The 21,161-nt window shown below is 42.3% G+C and overlaps 1 long non-coding RNA gene across 1 annotated transcript; it reads left to right on the top strand.

Annotated features, from left to right (window-relative positions):
* Positions 1 to 8,338: 8,338 nt before the first annotated feature.
* On the top strand, positions 8,339 to 14,036 carry LOC146288704 (uncharacterized). Its single transcript, XR_014755250.1, has 3 exons — positions 8,339 to 8,613; positions 8,836 to 8,924; positions 13,499 to 14,036. It is a non-coding gene; the product is annotated as an uncharacterized LOC146288704 (long non-coding RNA).
* The last annotated feature ends 7,125 nt before the right edge of the window (positions 14,037 to 21,161 follow it).

The following is a 21,161-nucleotide window of genomic DNA, read 5'->3' on the forward strand; positions in this document are numbered from 1 at the left end:
AAATTCTGATTAATCAAAATGACTGTTGGGTGATTATTAATGAAATGTGCTGTTATAGTGCTATGTAAGAAATCCACACTCCAAATTAATCATTAGTTGTTTTGTTCTGACAGTTTGAGAGCAAATGCTGAAATTATGGTCCAACTAGGCCCAACGTTGCAATATTATGTAAAAAAAAAATTATCGCGCGATTGACGTTCTTTTTGGCCTAGCAAACGTTGTCGTTTTTTCACATGCTGTTACAATAACTACTGACGTTAGAAAAAGTACAACACCACACCAGGGGGCTATTGCACAAAAGTAGAATAAAGAAATCCAGGATAACTGAAAAAGCCCAGCTGGAGTTAGTGTGATCCGTTCATTGCGGCTTATATTTGGTTGCACATTTGCCAAACCAGGATGAGAAGGTGAAGCTATGTCAATCCAGATGTACATAGTTGGGATAAGTGCACCTTCACAGCTTTCTTAAATAGACCATGGTATCGATCACAGATTGACTGATGCAGAAATGGAGAAGACGCGTCCAGCATATTTTTCACCCGCTAAACAGCAACTAATTACGGAAATTGAAGCATAGTGAAGCATATAAAATGTAAAAAAGGAAATACGGCTGCTGTTACTAAACAGAGAGAAAAGCCTGGCAGACAACCGCGGACCGACTGAAAGCGTAATGATTGAAAAATATCTACTTACTAAGAAAGTTGTACACTGTAATTGCTTTTAATATGCTTGTTTATGTATTGGTTGTATTGCTGTATCTGTGTTTATGTGCTAAATGTGCTGGTTTACTGTAAAGTGTATTTGAGTAGCCTACCATGTAAAGCACTTTGTAAATCAAATGTATTATTATTTATCCTTGCCTTAAAAGTGAGCAGAAGGAATTAATTTTCCTTGGGAAATTTACCCTAAAGACTAGGCCTGATTTCAAATCCTTATTCACAATGTAAGAATATGTTTTACAACCATATGCACAAATCTCTATAAGCGGTGTCTGATTCTAAATATATTTCTACAATTAATGTTCATACAGAACAAACATGACTGGACAAAAAAAATCCTGGCAACAAGTCAAGATGAAATATAAAAACATTTTGCAGGCTGGTCAGTGCCTTAACAGTTTGTAAATGGTATGTAGAAATTACTTACAAGATGCCTGCTACATATTCTGCTACAGTCTGGTGGTAGGAGAGTAACTCTGTCGCTGGACACACAAGGCCTGAAAGTACCTTGTATGAAGAGGGCAGTTTTTGCAGGTGGTCAGTAGCTGTCCCACCCTGAATCCTTTCCATCACAGGCCTTCCTTGGTTTAAAACAGCGACACAGTTACACTTCTGCCACCAGACGAAGATCCAGTGGGTATTATTCATTAAAAGCACATGGCTTGGCACATCCTGTCAATACAAAGTCTATTCAATATGACAAGGGGAAGGAACTTCTGCAGTATGGGAAGGGGCTTCTGCAGCTGATGATGAGGAGACTGTGTCACTCTACTCCAGAAGGCCTGAGGTATCATGTAAATCGTATGGAAATTTATATTTAGCCCATAATGGATGAGAAGTCATTTCAGATCAGTTTATTCTTTGCTCCAGAAGGGCAATTTGTATGCAGCAAGAAGGCATCACATGAGAATATACAACTCAAACCACACAACAATTAACACAATAAAAGTCAGTTATATAGCACTCATAATATATATTTGTAACAGGATCCAGACGCAGTAGGCTACAGCCTGACAGCAAGCCTGGCAACATAGTAAGTATTTGCACCAAGCAATCCGATCCACTTCTCCATGTTAATAAGAGCATTAAAATGAGAAAAAATAATTGGTCAAAAATAAATCAAGGGACATTTAGAATAGATAAAAATGTGCGATTCATCGCGAGTTAACTATGACATTAATGCAATTTAATATTTTAATTGTTTGACAGCACTAGTACAAACACAGTTTTTTAATTAATCCTTCATTATCTGCATCAGAGGACTCCTTCAACATCATCTGACTTGTGTTTTAGACATTGTTTTTATATTTGGGTCTTACAGGGTTAAACCTAATGTTAGGCAGGTTGTATTAGAAAAGGGGGACTTTGATTGTGAAGGAGGAAGTCGTTGCGAAGAAAGTGAAGACACTAGCTGTGTCTACTACCGCGCACTTCAAGCACTGACTTTCAGTGCTTCGGGCGCTTCACTCACAAAACCGGCAGAATTCAGTGCACTGAAAGTACCCGGATGGCACACTGCAAACGGTCCAAAAAAACAGTGTACAACGATGGACACTACCAGAGAATGTCTAATATAGAGAGAACTGCCACTCTCGGGAAACTTCCGGGTTCTGAACTGGTTGAAGTTCCATGTGAGGGCGCTAACGAGCGAGTGCAGAATGAATGGAGGTGTATGGAGCTATACCCCTCAAAATCCACTTTTCTCAGGATATAATTTTTTGTCTAGTAATTTGAATTCTGAATTCGAAAGGGGAGGCAAAAAAATACACACTGCTGGCTGTTAGATTTTTTTAAAGTCGCCTTTCTGTTCTAAAAAGCTTTTGAAAATGTAATTGACGTCATACACATCGTATGACCAGAGCTACTGCTTTACGGCAAGCTCTGGTCACTTACTTTTTTCTCTCAGGGCATCAACAACACAGCTGACAGGTTAGGCTCTTCCTGTCAATACACATGCTAGAAAGAGTTTTGGCTTGCTAATGTTGTTGCTAATGTTGCTAATGCTCTGACATTCTGATTCCGCTTCGGATGCCATCAAGCAAGAGCTCTGGTCGTATCAGTCCTTCACTAACCAATCAGCATTCATTAGCAGAATGCTAGCGTGTTATAGGCAACAACGACTCACCCTGTAAGAAATCAAAAGGACATAAGTACTCGTTCATTCAACTTTCGACCTATAATCCATGTTGAATATGCAAAACTACAATCAAATCGGTGATTTCTCGACGACAATCAGGCAAAAGAGACAAATTTAGCCGTTTAGCTCCATAGACTCCCATTCAACATGCACTCGCTCGCGATCACTCCCAGTGGAACTCTGGTGGAACTGCAACCAAATTCGGTACAATGGGGCTTAATAGGGAGTGGCAAGGCTCTCCTTAAACAGGCTCTGACACTACTCGCCCTAAACGGATGCCATCTTGGCTACGTAGCGGAAGAGGAAGAGGCTTTTCGGCAGCTTTTTCCACTTGGGCAGAGCCTGTTTAAGGCTGAGCGAATCAATGTGCTGCGTGCAGCTCTACAATTATTTCTTTTTTTTTACGGGGGCGGTCATTTTTCTTTTACCACTACCAACAAATCAGTGTATGGTGGTGGGTAAATGGCTTGTAAGAATTGGAAGTTGTCAAGCTATGTCTTGAAAACACTCCCTTTAAGCATTTACATTTACATGTAGTCATTTAGCAGACGCTCTTATCCAGAGCGACTTAAAGTAAGTACAGGGACATTCCCCCAAAGCAAGTAGGGTGAAGTGCCTTGCCCAAGGACACAACATAATTTTGCACGGCCGGGAATCGAACGGGCAACCTTCAGATTACTAGCCCAATTCCCTAGCCACTCAGCCACCTGACTCCCTGTATTTAAAATGAATTATCCATGGTTTGTTTTGGGTTGCAAATAGACTTTTACTGTCAGCAATATCCATCTAAGAGTTACAGTGGTCTTACAATGGTTACTGCTAATCCTTTGACAGCTGCTGTCTGCAGTACAAGAGCAACTATCATTAATATCACTTTATTACTGGAGAATCCTGACTTTTGGTTAAGAAAAATCCCAATTGTGGGTGTTATCCAATATTCCATTGCATGCTTGAATTTACTATTTTTCATCTCAACTCTATCATTGCATATAATTTAAGTCAGAAATAATCAAATGCTGTCATATTCAGAACATAAAAGCTAGTCTGTAGTCTGCTTTTCTGTAAATGCCGTATCATTCTGATACAAAGGAGACAAGTGGGGAATATAAAATCCAAACATTACCATGTTAATACTGTAGTTTTTTTTTTCAATTGAGCTGGCATAATTGTGTTTTATCAATGTTGCAGTAAAAAACAAACTCCTTACAGTGGAAGTTATTATGGTCATAGATATAAACTGCAGATAAAGAATGGAAGAGACAGCTCTGCAACGGCAAGCTTAAATAAAATACAAGCAATGACTACACCATTAATTGAACAAAAGTAATTTATATTGACTGTATCTAAACTCAAGAGTAGAGCGTGTACATGAACTTGTAAGCTGCATAAGCTCACAGTCTTACACAACACCCATTGCGTGAGGCAGATACAGCATCTAGCGTATCTTAGATACGATAGCATGCTAAATGAAGGTTCCCCCTCCTGGGTACAAATGAAAGACATTGGGTCTCCTTGAAAGTAGGACTGGAAATTCTGCAGTTTTTATTTCATCTTTGGTGTTATTGTGCTTCGGCAGTCTAAGCCTAGTGACATGATGGGGAGGAGATCATTGCCCCAAAGGATGTGTGGAGCGAGACTATAGTGTTGTTGTTCTAGCTGTGTAAGGTGCCTGGGAGAGTTGTATTTTTGATTACTCCTTTGCTAATAAAAGATACTGTGAGAGTTGGGTCTGCAGGTGGTGAGGCAAGTCAAAGTGCATAGAGGGGATAGAGAAAAGAAAGAAAGGTGGATGAGAGAAAAAAAGATGGCACCCAGGAGAGCATGACTTGCGTAATGATAACCTTCCTTCAGTTAAGTGATGGGAGTATACTGTTTGAATGTTCTACTGGATGAATTCCATGCCAGTGTGGTGTACAGTGTTTCAAATCAATTGAGTTTTCACATTTTTAAAATTTGACTCTTTAACTTCAAAAGTTTTATTTATTTTAAAAGTAGCGGAAAGAAGTACTCAGCATTTTGTCCAAAAAGTGGTCCAGAATACATAATTGTCTATTTTTGACCATGTGCTTGCATAATGAGCCACTGATTGGACCATGAAAATGTCTAAGGTTCTCACAAGAATTACAAAGAAATATGCCCTAAACCTATAATTACACTATGATTTAAATTACAGTATTATTTTTTAAGAGCTTAAATCTTCCCTTCTACTGAGAATTTGTTACCACAAGAAATAAGTATAGTGCTTGGTGGGTGCTGTCAGCTCACAGGTTCATGAAAAGAACAACATTTTTGGGGGCGCCACAGTGGCTCACCGTTTAAGAGCGCATACCACGTAGGCTGAGGCATTACCGCAGAGGCCCGGGTTTAAATCCAACTTGGGCCATTTCCTGCATGTCGTCCCCTCTCTCTCTTCCTACATTTCCTGTCACCCTACACTGTCTCTATCCCGATAAAGCAAGAGAAAAATACATATATAAAAGACATCTTACGATACAATCAAAATACCATCAGTTAACCTTTGCGGAATCCTTGGAATCAGAGCTCTAGTATCTGACAAAATTGCCACAAAAAATATACAAGGATTTACTTGAACAATCATGCAAGATTGAGATCCATACATTGATTGTATTCTTTCATATTGGGTGGTTTCTGGAAAACAAGAACACTCAAGCAACAACAGCAGCAGAAAAAGCTAGTCTGCCAGTTTGAACGCCCACCTGAACCGATGCCTGCTAGTGTATGCATGCGCTACAGACGTTTCAGTGTGTGTGGGGGTAGTGTGTATGCAGACCAGCCTACTGTACCTCCAAGACACGCCGGTGAGTCACTCGTCGCTACATGCTGCGACTAGGCCAGACATCAATGCACCCGCCTATTACTCCCTCCCGCCATCCCTCCCTCTCTCTGTGGAAGACAGACGTATGCTCCCTCTCTCTGGGCCTTCTCCTCAACCCCTTCCAGATGTCCTATGACAGGAAGTGCTCTTGCATGTCTGTCGTCAGTCACAGCTAGTGACAGCCGCGTCACCGGCCCTGTCACAGCTGCTGTTTGTCAGGTCACTGGGGCCACCACAAAAGCACCCCTCCACACCCCACCCCGCACTATTACCCATACACATACACGCACAAACACAGCTCCACAGGGAAGGACAAGACACTAGATGGGGATGGAAGAGGGGTCTGTGGGGACACTGTGGAATATGTACGCCCAGGACCCATGATGGAGGATAGGGAAGACTGTCAATTCAAACACGCCTGTCAAACACGCCTGTGCCCAGCAAACCTATGCACATGCAAACCCATGCATGGTTGCACACTCCGATGCGTGCATGGGTTCAGACACACGCAAGAACACACAAACACACATTGACAACAAAGCCATTTATCACAACTTCACCTCCAATGCTCAACCAGCAGTTAGCTTCACTGGATGGCTACACATTTAGTGCTTGCACTGCGCATTGAGGCCACGCTATGCCTACTATGACACCACTAAAGATAAAGTTGAGGACATGACATCAAATGTAACCCTCATAAAAATCCATTCCTGGGCCAGTGAAACATACTTGTGTGAACGAAAGGTAGTATGAATGTGGGTCATGACCTATGCTCTCATTTCTTGTCTGTATCATGATAGGGAAGGCAAGGGTTCCTTAACGTGAGGTGGTCAATGGTACTATTTGGAACAGAGAGGAATGGAGTATTTGAGCAGTTTGACTGATGACGGGACTATGATTTCAAAGGACAGACAATTTACTTTATGTATTGTATAAAATTCATTTGAAAGTTGGAAATATAATAATAATTTGCTGTCTCCTGAAAAAGAGCTTGTCAATAGTTTGCGTCAGCAAACTGCTCCTGACTTGTTCCAAAATCTACTAATGCTAATGACTTCAAAGCAAAACATAACGTGGACTATTTGGGGTGTGCTTGCCTTCGGTGAGCATAAACCATTGTTATCTCCCAAATATATTTATTATTTTTATTATTGTTTATTTTTGCGCCCCTAAGTCGGTGTCAAAATATTCGTCTTGGTCACATTGCTTCTATTCGGTTTTACATTCCGTTGCACAGTTTAGGAGGTTACAAAAAAGTGCATTCTGTCAACGAAGGCTACTCACTAACCTACGTCACTACGTCAGCACACGTTAGCAACGACGCATGGATACAAGGTGATAGAGACGTTCTAGCACGCAAGTTGGAGCTTGGATAATGAATGAAAAATACCACCCCCAAAAATTCCCAACCATTGGACTTTGTTGAGAAAGCAAGTTTGAGTGGAACTGAAATCTCGGATTTTGTATTTATGTTGTGAAAGTCTTTGTAAATTGAACGAGTGCGTGTTGCCCGTGAGACCACCTAGTCTTTTAGGCGGCAGCCATGCTAGAAAGCGTCATAGTAGTATTTTCGTAATTTTATAGTTAAATTTTACACAAAAAAAACAGAAAGAGGGAAATGTTATGACAATATGACTATTGTGAAGACAGCCAGGTGGTGAGATTTTAATGTAGGTTGCTGTAAAAACTTTGATTTGTTTGCTACGTGAGAACCCCGTCAGCCTCCATGGACAATTGCGGCAGCTGTTGTCGATCTGCATCTGATGAGTATTTTCTTGATTTCGTACCAGGGTCAATTCTACATCAAAATGGAGAGCAGTGTTTTAAAGATATGGTGATTGCAAAGACAGCCAGCGGGTCAGCATATTTTTGTGATTTGTGTAAAACTTGGCATTTGAGTGAGACCGCGTCTTGTTTTGACGTAAGCCTCAGAGTCACAGACTCGGCTCGCCCACTGGCAGTGTGTAGTAGTAGGCTACAGTACTGTCTTCAATGCCACAGCTATTATTATGTAAAATAAACACTCATTTCCGGCGCTTTCAAACAATCGGTGAAGTGTGGCTAGCAACAGCAGCTAGCTTGCCTCTAGCAAACTGCTTTTGAATTAGCCATGTCCCCCTAAATTAATATCAAACTTATTTACGTTTTGGGGTGCTTATTTTCAGTTAGCAGATGGTACTGTTTGAATCGCAATTCAATCTAAAATACTGCCAGTGACAACGTTGTTGCAGTAGCTTGTTTCAAAGGGTGTTCACTTGTTTCAAATGGTGTTCTTAATGAATTATGCAATATGAGTAGGCTAAATGCTTGAAAATATCACTAGAAGGGAAAACGGACCCACCTGCAACCGATGCAAACAAGCACATCCTACAATTTCCCCAGAAATTGTACCCTCTCTAGTTTTATTCTTAGTCTCTCTCACGCAAACGTGCTCTGTCTCTTACAATGTCAGTGTGTCAGCCACAAAGTACATTATGTTGTGGAAAGTGTGTGCTGTAAAGAAAAAAGCAAATCTATTCAACGGAAAGTATTAATTGGGTGTGCTCACGCCTTCGGCGAGAACAACCATTGTTCTCACACATATTTATTGTGAGAATGCTGTTAGGCATTTTTCAAATATTCAGCATATTTTGATCGTGACAGTTTTAAATACGTAAAAAATGTAGCTCCTTCTTGATTTTATGATTGAGCAGCCAGCAGAGTGGCACGCTCTTTTTCTAATATTCAACTAAATTGTCAAACAAATTCCTCTGACGTTCATACAGTTTAACTTACAGAAACAATATATATCTTAAAATGTAGGAAAACGTGTCCTCTTTCAGCCAATGTAACTACTAAAGAGCTGACATTTACATATTTTCAGTTATGAGCCTTGAAGCGAGAGCAGCCTTTCAAATTCTCTCACAAACTTCAATGGAGAGGTGGGTAAAATTCATCAGAGAATTTCGAAAGGAAGACGATTTAAAAACTGCCGGTAGAGTCGTATTTCTGACCGCACAGACATATAAAGGACATCTCTGGCTTTGGCAGAGTCTTGGGTCTCGGAAAATATCCCTATTTTTGGATTGGAAGTATAGTTTTGCGTCTCGGTTAACTTGTTTGAGGTGTGGATGCTAACTAAATGTGCTATTCTCTCTGCCCAGCTCGTTAGCGGGGAGAGCTGCTCCATTGCCGTGGCAACCAAACACACACACACCAGGAAACCAAATGGAACACGTTTTCGAAACTGCAGGTAGTCTATTTCTGATTGCACAGAGTGCTGTACAGTACAGTAGCCTATAGCCTAGTTGACAAGATCATGCAACATCTAGTCAGCGTATCTGATTCCTTGCATCATGCCGTTTAAAATCAGTATTTTGATTGAGACAGAAGCACCTATATATAAATAATGATCGCTATTGTAAATACATGAACCCAAGTCTGCACACTTGTCCATGACACCGTTTTACACAAACTACAACAGTGACCTTATTGAATACAACTCTGTATTAACCTTTTTAGCACGCCCCCGAGCGTGGTGCACCGTGGGAAGGCCAGCGGTGCAGAGTGTTAAAAAACGCTGCAGAGTGAACGCACTGTAACGGTGCGTGTCCACTACAGAGGAGCGGGCGGTTTCATTGAAAATGAATTGGAAGCCGACGCTCCGCTCCGCTGTAGTGGACACTCACCGTAAGGTTGTTTGCACCTTAGTGTGGGATTAGTTTACTGTATGAGTTTATCCAGTCTCAAATACCACCTAAACGCAAAGCATCCCTGAGCTAATGCGGAAGATGCCGGGCCAAACACTGATGTATGAATGCCTTCGGTGGAATTCAAATGAGCCATTTTAATCTAGATTAATTCCAAGATTACAGTGACATTAATCAAAAAAAAAAAATCTATGCCCACCACTAATGTTTTCTTAATTTGCTTGTGTTTTGTCTATTTGCATGTGTTTTCTTAATTTGCAGCGCGTTTGCACATGTCGACCACCGTTCATTTCCCCCGAAATTTATGTCAAACTATTTCTATTTATGTTTTGGGGGGGATATTTTCAGTTAGCAGACGTTACTGTTTGAATCGCGATTCCATCTGAAATACTGCTGGTGACAATGTTGTTACAGTAGCTTGTTTCGAAGGGGGTTCACTTGTTTCAAAGGCAATGGCGCCGTCAGGGGGGGGGGGGATTGCTGCCCCCCCACTGGGCCACCCCATCACAAGTCGCATATTGTCCGTCATCCAGAATTTTCTTTTTTTTCTTTTCATTAATGGAAAACGGGATTTCAACTTCATTGTAGGACAAATCAACCTCAAAGATAATTTAAAAACACCTTTTAGCCTATAGAAACCACAGTCTATGATTGAAACATTTCGTCATAGAAATCCACGTATCCTGTCATGTATCTCCACACTCGGATCCTGACACCCCTGTGTCACCCCTCCCCTCACAAGAAGTTGCACTGGGCCAGATGAGAGTGCAGTCTATAGCCCAGGGGTGGGGAACGTCCGGCCCATTAATCAGGCGTGGAGCCAGACGTTGTAAACATTCGGGGCTTAGGCCAAACCAACAACGTATTCTGGGTTTGATTTGCTAGAAATAAATTCCACACTTAATGCGAGCGCGCATAGTGCACAAGCAAATTTTTTTGGTACATAGGTACGCAACATTGCACGCCTCCACGGTCCTCTTCCACATATTAAAATAGTGCTGCTGCCAACAAATAATGCACCTAATAATATGGTTCCTGCAGTGCCATGGCGGGCCGGACCAAATGATGTCGGACGTTCCCCACCCCTGGCCTAACAGTACATAGAAGGGTTAGGGTTAGTAGGCTAAGTACAAATATTCAATACACTTTTTAATTTTATTTTCCCGCGGAATTGGGCTACTTTTGAAGTGTTGCCGCGGGTTGAATTTTTTGTCCGCTGGTTCGGGTAGACCTATTTTGCATGCAAATAACAACAATATCTTTGAATAAAAATCTATAGTTTAAATGAAATAATTTATTTATGCCCAAATCCTACCAAACTGACTCCAGATCAGCACATAGACACATGGACATGGGGCACGCCCACATACACAGGCACTGTGCGTGTGCACACGTGCCTAATGCTCTCGGTCTCCTGAGCAAATATCCTGAAAACTGGTTTTAATGCTGGCATACTAAACAGTTGGTGTTACTTTGTGGATATTACAATAGACTTGGCAATGATAGCAATGCTGTTGGACTTTAAAAGCAGTGTATATGGTTTGGCAGGGGCATATTTTGAGTTCTGATATTGGGTTGGTTTTTGGGCTGGTTTTATTGGCCTTTGGGCTGGTTTTGTCACACAGACCTGGCAACCCTGACACCAACACTCAACTCGACTGTTTCAAACAGTCAATCTGTTTGCATTAATAACTTCTCAGCAAGTTATTTTTAAGTTTAACAGCCTGACTTCATTGATCAGTTGTTTGGGGCTGCTGCAGCACTCAAAAGAGCCGACAAACTTACCATGTGATTTGACATGGCTTGAAACTCTTGTCCAAAAACCGTTGAAATTAACTGGTTTTTATAAGTAATCATATACGTTTTGTAGGCTACATTACAATTACGTTTAGGGTGTTAGTTAGCCTTGACAAAACATAAAAAATCTAAATTTTGACAGAAAATTGATTTTTGATCTTTTTTGGCTTAGGGTTAGCCAACAATGAGCGGCCACAACATCCAGACCGCCACGCATGCGTTTTTGTCCAGGCGTTTTTGAGGCAGGCGCTTTTCAAAATAATTTTTAGGCTATATGTTTGAATTGTTGTGTGCCACCCCAAGATTTTCCCTTGCCCCATATGGCCACCCCTATGAAAAATGTCTGCCGTCTCGCCTGTTCAAAGGGGGTTCTTGAGTAGGCTAAATACTTGAAAATGTCACTACAGTAGATGGGAAAAACTTCAGGGGACGGACGTACCTGCATCCGACGCAAGCGAGCACACCTTACAATTTCCCCAGAAATTTTACCCTCTCTAGTTTCCAGTGTAACCTCTTGGATTTTTTTTAAGCAGTGGAGGCAGGTTTGTGCCAACAAAGTGCTAACCCTTACCCTATATTTCGGAGCAGTTTAATGTAATAGTCTAATAGCTAAAAACATTGTCCTGTTTCCTCTAAATAAATAAAGTTAGGCTACTTAATGACACCTTACAGTCATAAAGTATGTTCTTAATGGCATAAATGCTGCCAATCCGTCATCCGTAAATTGACGTAACAACTTATTGTAAATGGTCAGTAGCCTAGCCTATCGATTGAGGGGCCTCTCGGAAGCAAGTACACTGTCTGCTTCATTTGATCTTGATAGGCTAAGCATTCTGTAGCTAATAATAACATTATAACAATTATTTATTAATTAAAACTACTTCAGCATAATAATGCACCTGAAATACAAACAACGAAAATCACCAGTTAACTTAATTTAAATTAGCAAGAACTATAGACTAATACAATAACAGGCTTAAATTAATTGACAACAAATTATACGACTTAGCTCTACAGTTCTCCAGGACGCACACAAGCAATCTCAACTGCACTGTGAAGCGCGTGTCCGTGCTATTCTCCGATACGCTTTCTAACATCACTGCTGATAGATGGCCTAAAATGTTGTACAGCCCTATTTCTGATACCGTGGCGGCAAAAATTTAGCCAAGGCGGGCCGCCACGGAAAAATCAACACAGCGGAAACACTGAACTCGCAGACTGCTCAAACCCACTTTACATTGAGATGCTGACTATTCAATCAATGCTAACAAGGCGTGTAAAAGGATGACACATTTGGTGTGCAGCAAATGTATTTTCTCTGCATTTATTTCCTGAGGTGACATCCCCTCTCTCGACCCCAAACACTTGCTATTACCTCCTCTACTCGATCACTTACTTTTTCTAGCTTCAGTCTATTTCTCTTCCATTCACTCTTTACCCCAGTGATCCCCCCACCGCCCCACCTAGCCCTTCCCATGACCCAAAGACATTGACGCCTGAATTGAGTGCGTGCTGTGTTCACCCGGCCTCCATACCCCCTGGTCCTTACTGTCAAGGGTTATAATAAATGTCTGATGCCTTCCACCGATAAATGGCTAGTATCTACCAAAACTCAAGGACACGGGCACAGAAACACAGAAAAGGCTTGTGTGTGAGGGTGTGTATGTGCATCTGTATGCACACGTGTGTGTGCAGTGTGGTAAAGGAGGATGTACCAAAGGCAGGGTGCTGTCTCTGTAGAGTGGCAGCAGGGTAATGAAGTCCCTGATGATTGATCTGGGGCAAAAAGGAAGCTCCATGTAGAGAAGATTTTGCCTAATATTAGACCAGTACCAACGCTTCATCACTGCCTAAATGAGTTAGCAGCTCTAGATTTTTCTAAAGGGAATTCTTTGAGTTAGTGACATTGAATCAGTGGTCCGGTGACAGCTTTCTCATTGACCTGTGGAGTTATCTGGGCTTTTGTCTGTCATCTTCAAGTATAGGATCATCAGACATATCGCTGAAGTTATATTTAGTACGTATCACCAAAACAGGAATACTTTGACGTGCATGCTGAAAATCCTACTGCCCTGTCAAATCCATCCATAAAGATAATGAACTTGATTTAACAGATAGCAAACGGCCACTGTCATCTCGTACCAAGGCAGACTTTCTTTACCAAACATCTTATTAGTGTGATGTTATGAAAGTGGTTGTGAGGGGGGGAAAAAACTAAATCCGCGAAAAATACAAATCTGTGGAGAATTTAAACAGGCTCTCTTTCTTGGCCGGCTATCCACAGGGACCGCCACGCTTAAGCCATTTCCTCTGCCTGCAGGACCGAGAAGTCCCAGAAGCACAAAGGCTGAGAAGGTAGACTACGGGAGGACGCACGCCAGCTGCCACTTATCAGCAAGGAAATCAGGCTTAGATGACGGTTTTAGCCACCTGTCAACTGGATGACTGAAGCTGTTGGGAGGCTAAAGCCTTGAGTGGATAGTCCCCCTCCTCATCTTCAACCGACTGTCATACAAATAAGGACCTGCAGTCAGTAGTGGTAAAGCCATTATGTTTCCAAACAATGGTGACAGAGAGCTGTGGCCTGCATGCCTAAATTGCAAAAGCTAATGTGATGAGACAACATTAAACTCACAAATGCCAGCTCTCGCTGATGAGGGGAAAGAGAGAAAAAGGCGGAAGATGCTCATTTTTTGAGGTATTGTGCCTATTGCCTGACAGGGAACGGGAATTAGACAGGTTTACTCACTCCATTAAATCGTTCATCAGTCGAACATCATCACGTATCTTTTGGGTAAAGTTTCGCGGATGTTATGTCAGGGCCACTGGGAATTACATTTTGTTCCGGAACACTTCAATACATACTGTGGAATCATAAGTGTGCTCGGACGATTTTTGGGGAAAATGGTGGTCTGTTAATTGACAGACCATTTAAAGTGCTAATTGCTAGGGTAAAAACCGGGAGGGCAAGGGGTGGTAGTGGGGGGGAGATGTCGGTCAGGGGAGGGGGCAGAGTCATAAATGTGATCAGAGCAGCAATCATTCATGCTTCAATCAACCCTCAGTTGACACCTGCTGCAGCCTCACACCGATCAATCACCGTTCTATAAATCGCATTAGGCTTTGCCGGTCGCATGGGATTACAGCGAATCATGCCATCGTTGGGGATGCACACCGGCACTCGTGTTGTGGACACAGGGCAGAAGGGCACACACACACAGAGGTGTTACACAGACACGCATGCATGAGTTACGAAAGGACAAGCGCACACACAAAAACAAGGTGAAAACCACAAGAACCTTCTAAATGTCCGCAAAGCATACTTGGTTTTGCAAAAAAGTTATTTGTGCAAAAGTTTGAACAACATTGAGTGAACCACAAACAGCAGACTACTAGGAGACAGATTAGCATCAATAACTCCACTGATGAATATGGGCTTACCTGCAGTCGGTAGCCCAGCAGAGCAGGGGAGGAAAACGAGAAAACAACAATTGATTTTTCATAACAAAAAGGGTAGGGCATACAGTATACATTGAGCAATTATTTGCGCATACTATAGGCTATGGCATGTATGAATTATTAATTGGTGTGGCGTCACAAGCATGGGTGTGGTTTGTTTGTAGTGTTCAAGGAGGAGGGAGTCTTGTACTGAAGTCAGTGCCAATGTTATTGTTCTTTGTCCACTAACCTATACAAAAAGACAAATAGCATCTCAATGTGTCAGTGGCCAAAAGCTACCTCCCACATCAACTACTTTGGAGATCCGTGTGTTGAGAGGGCCCAACTGTTTATTGCATCAACATATTGCACCGGTGAAATATGAGATAAAGGGATGATATGGGCTACGGTTGAAACAATAAAACTCTTAACACCCACTAAGTCTCCATCAATCCCTCTCTTCATCCTGGTGCTCTCACCTCATCTCTCTTTAACCCCCTCTCTGTCTCCATCCAAGCAGCGCTCTCTCCATCTCCATTGTCCTATCAACCTCACTCCCATATGCTGTCCCTTGTCTCTCTTTCAAACTCATTCTCTTTAACGCTGTCTTTCTTGCTCTTGTTTTTGTTTGTTGGATGGATTTAGGGTGTTCTTTTGTTTGCCTTACTCTTGACACCTTGTAAAGACACACAATTAAAAGTATACACTCAGAAGCACACAGTATGAACCCACAAATAGCATGTGTGTCACTTCCTGCTGTCAAATAAATCTCATTTGAACCCCTCGAAAAACCTCCACGTTATTTTCGTAAACAGACGACCCTGATATGTTTTTATCGAGCGGTGCAGTGATGCACCTGTCTAAGCTATATCTACTTATAAATCGACCACACGCCTCCTCTAGCAGCCCCCCCCCCCATCCTATCTGTAGCCCACCATGCCTGGATTCACTCTCACACACACATGCTGCGGCGCTAGCATGTGAAACTAATGAAATTAGACAGCATACTTAGTGAGGCTGCATTGTCCTTGCTCTCCGCCCCTCCACCACTAGCCACACCCCTTCATTCCCCCAGGATGGAGTGACCGGGATATTGCTAATCACTCACAAAAAGGACTAGATTAGCCGGGGTGAGGGAGGGGGGAGCTATGGGTGCTTATGAGTGTGAGGCTGCTGCACCTGCCTCGCGCCCCCTCTGTCGGACAGCGGCCGGCAGACAGCTGGTGAACATGTGATTAGGAACTGCCTCACTGCAGAACAGAGGTTCCCATGAGGATTGACCTCACCCGGATTTCGTGCTGGACTGTGTGCTACAAATTAGTTTCTGTTTCAAAATGGACTGGATACAAAAAAAAACATGTTTGAGTCAACAAGGGCCAGTGCAAAACTAAGTAAACCTTAAACTCCTTCATTAATTTATGGCCACCAAACCACAGTTGAAATAGAACTGTAACTTAACCATGAAGCAGTGTTGTATGACAAGTATTTCTAAAGAGCAAAAACACCAGTGAGATGATGGCAAACAAACAAACCGATCTCCGTGATGGGAAGGTGAACCCCCGGCTTACCTCACATACAGACGCCTCTAGCCTAGATAGGATACAGATAACATGAGCCATGTCACCAACTCACCATCATCAGAATGTCAGTTTCTAAATCTTTGCATTCGACGAACTAAATAACTTTGTGCTCTGCAACGATCGTGACCTGGAAACAGCACCCCTCCCTGAACCCTGGAGTGATGCTAACAGCCATCCGGTCAGCCATGGATGGACACACCTGCTTCATTCAACACCAAGGTAGAGACCGAGGTTAACAGCAAGTCAGTCCATATCACACTCGAGTGGGATGATCCTTATCCACTTTGGGCACTCGTAAAATTTCCATCACCGAAGAATTTGACTTCCTTTACCAATGAATGCCCTGTGTCCACTGTATTTGAGTGCCTGAAGAAAATTCTTTGTAGGGCCTAAAATATTGAGTCTGCTGCTTTTGATCATTTTAATGTCAAGTATCCAAACATTTTGAATGTCAAAAACAAGACAATGTTAACTGTAGTAAACACAAGACAGCCCTGTCCCTGCGAAACAGCAGCATTCCATACAAATTTAAATGAAAGCGTAATCAGTCCTTGATTATATGTGGTTATGACTTTGTTAAATTGTGTCTCCCTTAATTATATTCAATAATGAATTGATGCCCTCCATTTTTTATTTCCTCTCTCTCTCTTACTCATGTTGTGCCATTAGTTCCATGACAAAGCCTGTTGTCAAACTAGTCTAGACATTTATAACAAAGAGCTATGTTCCAGGTCCATATTAATAAGCCTGATACACGACAAAACCAAAAACCTTGCATGTTGTGGCAGTTTGTACAATCAGTCAAATAAAGTCTAGAAATCAGGCTAAATACAAAAAACTTGCATTCAAGATGGTGACAAAAGTTGTTTGCCGCTGGTTCTTTGCTGAAGGTGAAAATGAATGAAAGTGATGGATAGAGACCTCCATCAAACGCAAGACCATGAAAAAAGGGAATTTTATTTATTTATTTAGGAAGATTCCTTTGAGTGGCACGCTTTGAATGTGTACCTGCATTGATTGCACCGCAAAGCTCTGTTAGGAGGTCGAAGGTGGCTTCGGAAGAGGTGTTCCTTCCAATTCTCTCCCTCTCATCTCCGTTTCCAGCTCCCAACACTTACAAGCCCTACGGAACCAGGCCGGGCAAAGAGTGGTAATTGGCACCTGCACCACTCAACCTACGAGGCACCCTACTCCATGTTGCCAGCTCAACATCCTCTCCCTCTCTCTCAGTTCAACCTGAACTAGCTAATCTGTTCATGGGATAAGGCTCTCCACTACGCCTCCTGATTGCCTGCCTGTTTCTCTGTCTGACTGGTTCTCTTTTTCATTGCCTGCACTGATATGGGGATCAATGGAGAGATCCCAGTGATGCACTGCACGAGGAACTATGACAACTACTCAAAAGGGGCTTGTCAAAAGGGGTGGTGGCAGAGGAAATGAAAAAGGAAGAGTTCTGGTGACAAACGGGACTCTACTGCCACAGGCTGTCTCAAAACGATGACAAAGTGTGAAGGTAGAGGGTTTTTTTTGATCGCACCCCGTTCAAATCCCATCTTCTGAAGTATAGGTGAGGGGGATATCTGGGGTCCCTGCATTGGTATCTGGTTCCTTTTTAAAAGTTTCCTTATTCTTTTCTTAACTTTTGGCAGTTGGTTTGAAAAATTCAGCATAGAAAGCCTGTCAAAGTCTCACGACTAATCTCTGAGGTGATAATGTCTTAAGTGCCAAGAAAACTACCCCTGCCAACAAATGTTACACCAAAACATTTCACATTGGCCATTATGACACCATCTAGCCCCTCCCTCCCTCTCAATTTTTTTTTTTTTCTTGGTAAAGCAGGATCCAAAATGTTTAATTCATGTTTAATTTATACCCTGGGTCCCTCATGCGAGTCCAATTTCAGACAAGCTGACTGGGGCACTCAGGGACCTGTGGAGAAGATGCTTTGTTGGCCGGAGCTTTTGGAAACCCTGTATGCTCTGGGGTATGGAAATCAAATCCTGGTGAATTTATAATAAGGTTGGGGGGATGGGGGGGGGGGGTGGAGTAGAGGGTGGAGGTGAACGACTAGTGTTCCCGACGAAGAAGATGGCACCAATCATAACTGCAGAGTTCACAGTGACCTTGAAAGACTGGGGTTGATCTGCACATGCCCCCCCCTCCCCCCACAACTCCATCCTCTGGCCATTGTGGTATTATCTGGGTAAGAGGAGTTGGTGACATACTTATGTCTCTCCCTCTCTCTCAGGGTAGTTAAATCTGTGTAATCCATACAATGGTCCAGTTCCACTCTGAAAAAGATACGCTGAGTCGCTGTAAAAGCATGTTGTTTCTCAGGCATTCAGGTCACAGGGCTTTTTAGTGGAGTACTGTACCTTCCAGCTCTGACTGGGTGGTAGGCACTGATGTTATGTCACAATGAATACTGATACACATGGAACATTTTGCACTCCTGCATTTTGTGAATTGTCTGTGGTCGGGCCAAAGTGTTTTCACCCAATGTTGACAAAATGGCAGGTGGCGTTCCAGCCATTTTCTGTCTGATTCCAAGATCCTTGATCATTGATGTGTGAAACCAAGCAATCTGGGAATGTAAGGTAGTCACAGTTGAATGGGACCAAGGCTGATTTTCTAGCCCAGGGGAGGGGAGTGTCCGGCCTCTGGGCTATGCGGCCCTTAAGATAGCTTGATCCGGCCTGCGATCCATTTCTTTTTTTTGTTGTTATCTAGACAGCAATAATTTTTTGCAATGATAAAAGGAAATAACATAAAATTGTAGAATCAGGTGTTCAGGTCACGGTCGGGGTGATCGCAACAAGCACATAGCAGTTTGCCGGTTATGTGTTGACTTATCAACGACATGCATTATGGTGACTGTCAAAAAAAAGAAATCTTGATGGGTAATGTCAAGAAAAATTAAAAATGAAAAAAAAAAAAAAGTATATAGTGAAAAGCCAGTGTGCCTAGTAGGGCTGGGCGATATGGGTAAAAAATTATCGATATAGATATTTATATTTACATTCGATAACAATAATTAAGACAATAGACCCCAGATCTGGGTTATATCAATAGTTGGTTTTATCAATAGCCTAACTATCAATACCATGGCGCAAACTCACACTTTCTGCATGTTCCAACGAGTGATTATGCTTCAGGTGGTAAAAAAGGTTTCTTATACAGTAGTATTATAATTGGACCAATACGGTGTTCTTATTGGTCCAGAGACGTTCTAAGAAGTCCGCAAAAACGTTTGCGGACCTAGCAAGCGGTTGCCTTGGAGATGTTGACAACATGGCGGCTGCTCCAGATTCATTGTGTTTGATTTGGGATTTTCCTACGTGTTGTTGTATTGTATAAAAAAACAAAAATGGACTTTGACAGATCTACAAACACCCAAGCAGAGATTTGTTAAAACGTTTGTTAACCGAGACCGTAGGTCGAGGTCAACAAGAAGTCCACATTTGCAGTTGTCGTAGGCTATTAGCTGCCAGACTTGGTAGCCACCTGTTTGTTTACTTCACCAATTTGCATGGAATGCATGGGAAAGGTGGGATAGGGTTTATAAATAAAAGAATACAGTAAAAATACATTAAGAGTAAGACATCTTTATTTGAATATTCGTTTTTTTGTATCGAGGTTGGCAATGAGCACCAGCAAGTACTCTGCATATCAGTCAAGCAGAGGTGGTATATTTGATAAATATTGCTAGTTGAGAGTCTACATGCACACTGACCCCCCCCCCCCCCAACCCACCCGCTTCAATACTTTAGCCTGGCCCTTGAAAGACGTCACCCCTCGACCAACTAAGAGTCTCTGTCATTCATTATCTTGATGAAGCCAAGTAAAGATGACACAAACTAATAAGCCAAGGTGTTGTTGGGAACCCACTTGACACGTTCATAATGGTCCAGCTTAATATGATTACATGCTTCAGTAACCTAACCACCAGTCAAAGTTGCACACGCTAAATTTCGATCAAAGTATCCTAGGGTTTGACACCCAGACAAAAACTTATACTGCAATATCCTTGATACATTATTAATTATCAATACATAAATACATTAATTAGGGGGCTAAAAAAGAAACGGGAGGAGTGTTACCACCCCCCGGGTTCTAAGGAGGGGGGGGCCTTAGAACCCTCAAAGGCATAGAGCTCTGCATTTGCACATCACAGACAGATGGAGTGATGGATTAAGGAAGGAAGAAAAAACAAACAAAACAAACAGATCTAAGTCCCTTCCTATTGCGAGCAGTAAACCTAACCCTGATCTGATCATTCTCTTCTGTGTCGAATAGCCAAAAGGATTGGGGCCAGAGACCAAGGGAGGACCAGAAAGAGATAGAAAGAGACAGTGTGTGAGTGAGTAAGCAGGTGAGTAAGCAAATGAGCGGGTGAGTGAGTTGGCGAGTTCTCCATCTACGGCCAGGGAGATGGCCGTAAACGGAGAACGATGCTAACAGATTGGCTGCCTCTCCCACAAGATCTCTCTCTTTGTCCATCTTTGCAAGTGCTTAAGAAGTACCTAGCCAAGTGTGATATTAGTGTCATCTGCCTCTTCAATTGGGAATGTAATTCTACTTGGAAAATCCAATCTGTTTTGCCTTCGCCCCGCGTCTGTGACATGGTTCTCACAGGAAAGAAGCGTGATGAGAGAACCAGCCAAGCACCTGCACCTGATTGCCAGAGTGGCTTGGGGGAGGGAAAGTACCCACAAAAACATAGATTCTTGCCTGAAAAGTAATATGCTTGACAGCAGTTTTAAATATCAGGCTGTATTTCTGTTCTACTGAGCTATTACTCACACAAACATGGGAGCTCTCTGGAGGTCAGGTATTCTGGGATTTGTTTGTGGAGAATATTCCGCTTGGCCCTATGTTTCTGTAAAGGTGTGTGTCAAGGTTATTATGGTTAACGAAACCTTTTTTTTTTTTTTCGTTAACTGAAATAAGAATAAAAACAAGCCT

Source organism: Hypomesus nipponensis, chromosome 5 (genome assembly GCF_054491055.1).
Source record: "Hypomesus nipponensis isolate SF chromosome 5, ASM5449105v1, whole genome shotgun sequence".
NCBI classification, from domain to species: domain Eukaryota; kingdom Metazoa; phylum Chordata; class Actinopteri; order Osmeriformes; family Osmeridae; genus Hypomesus; species Hypomesus nipponensis.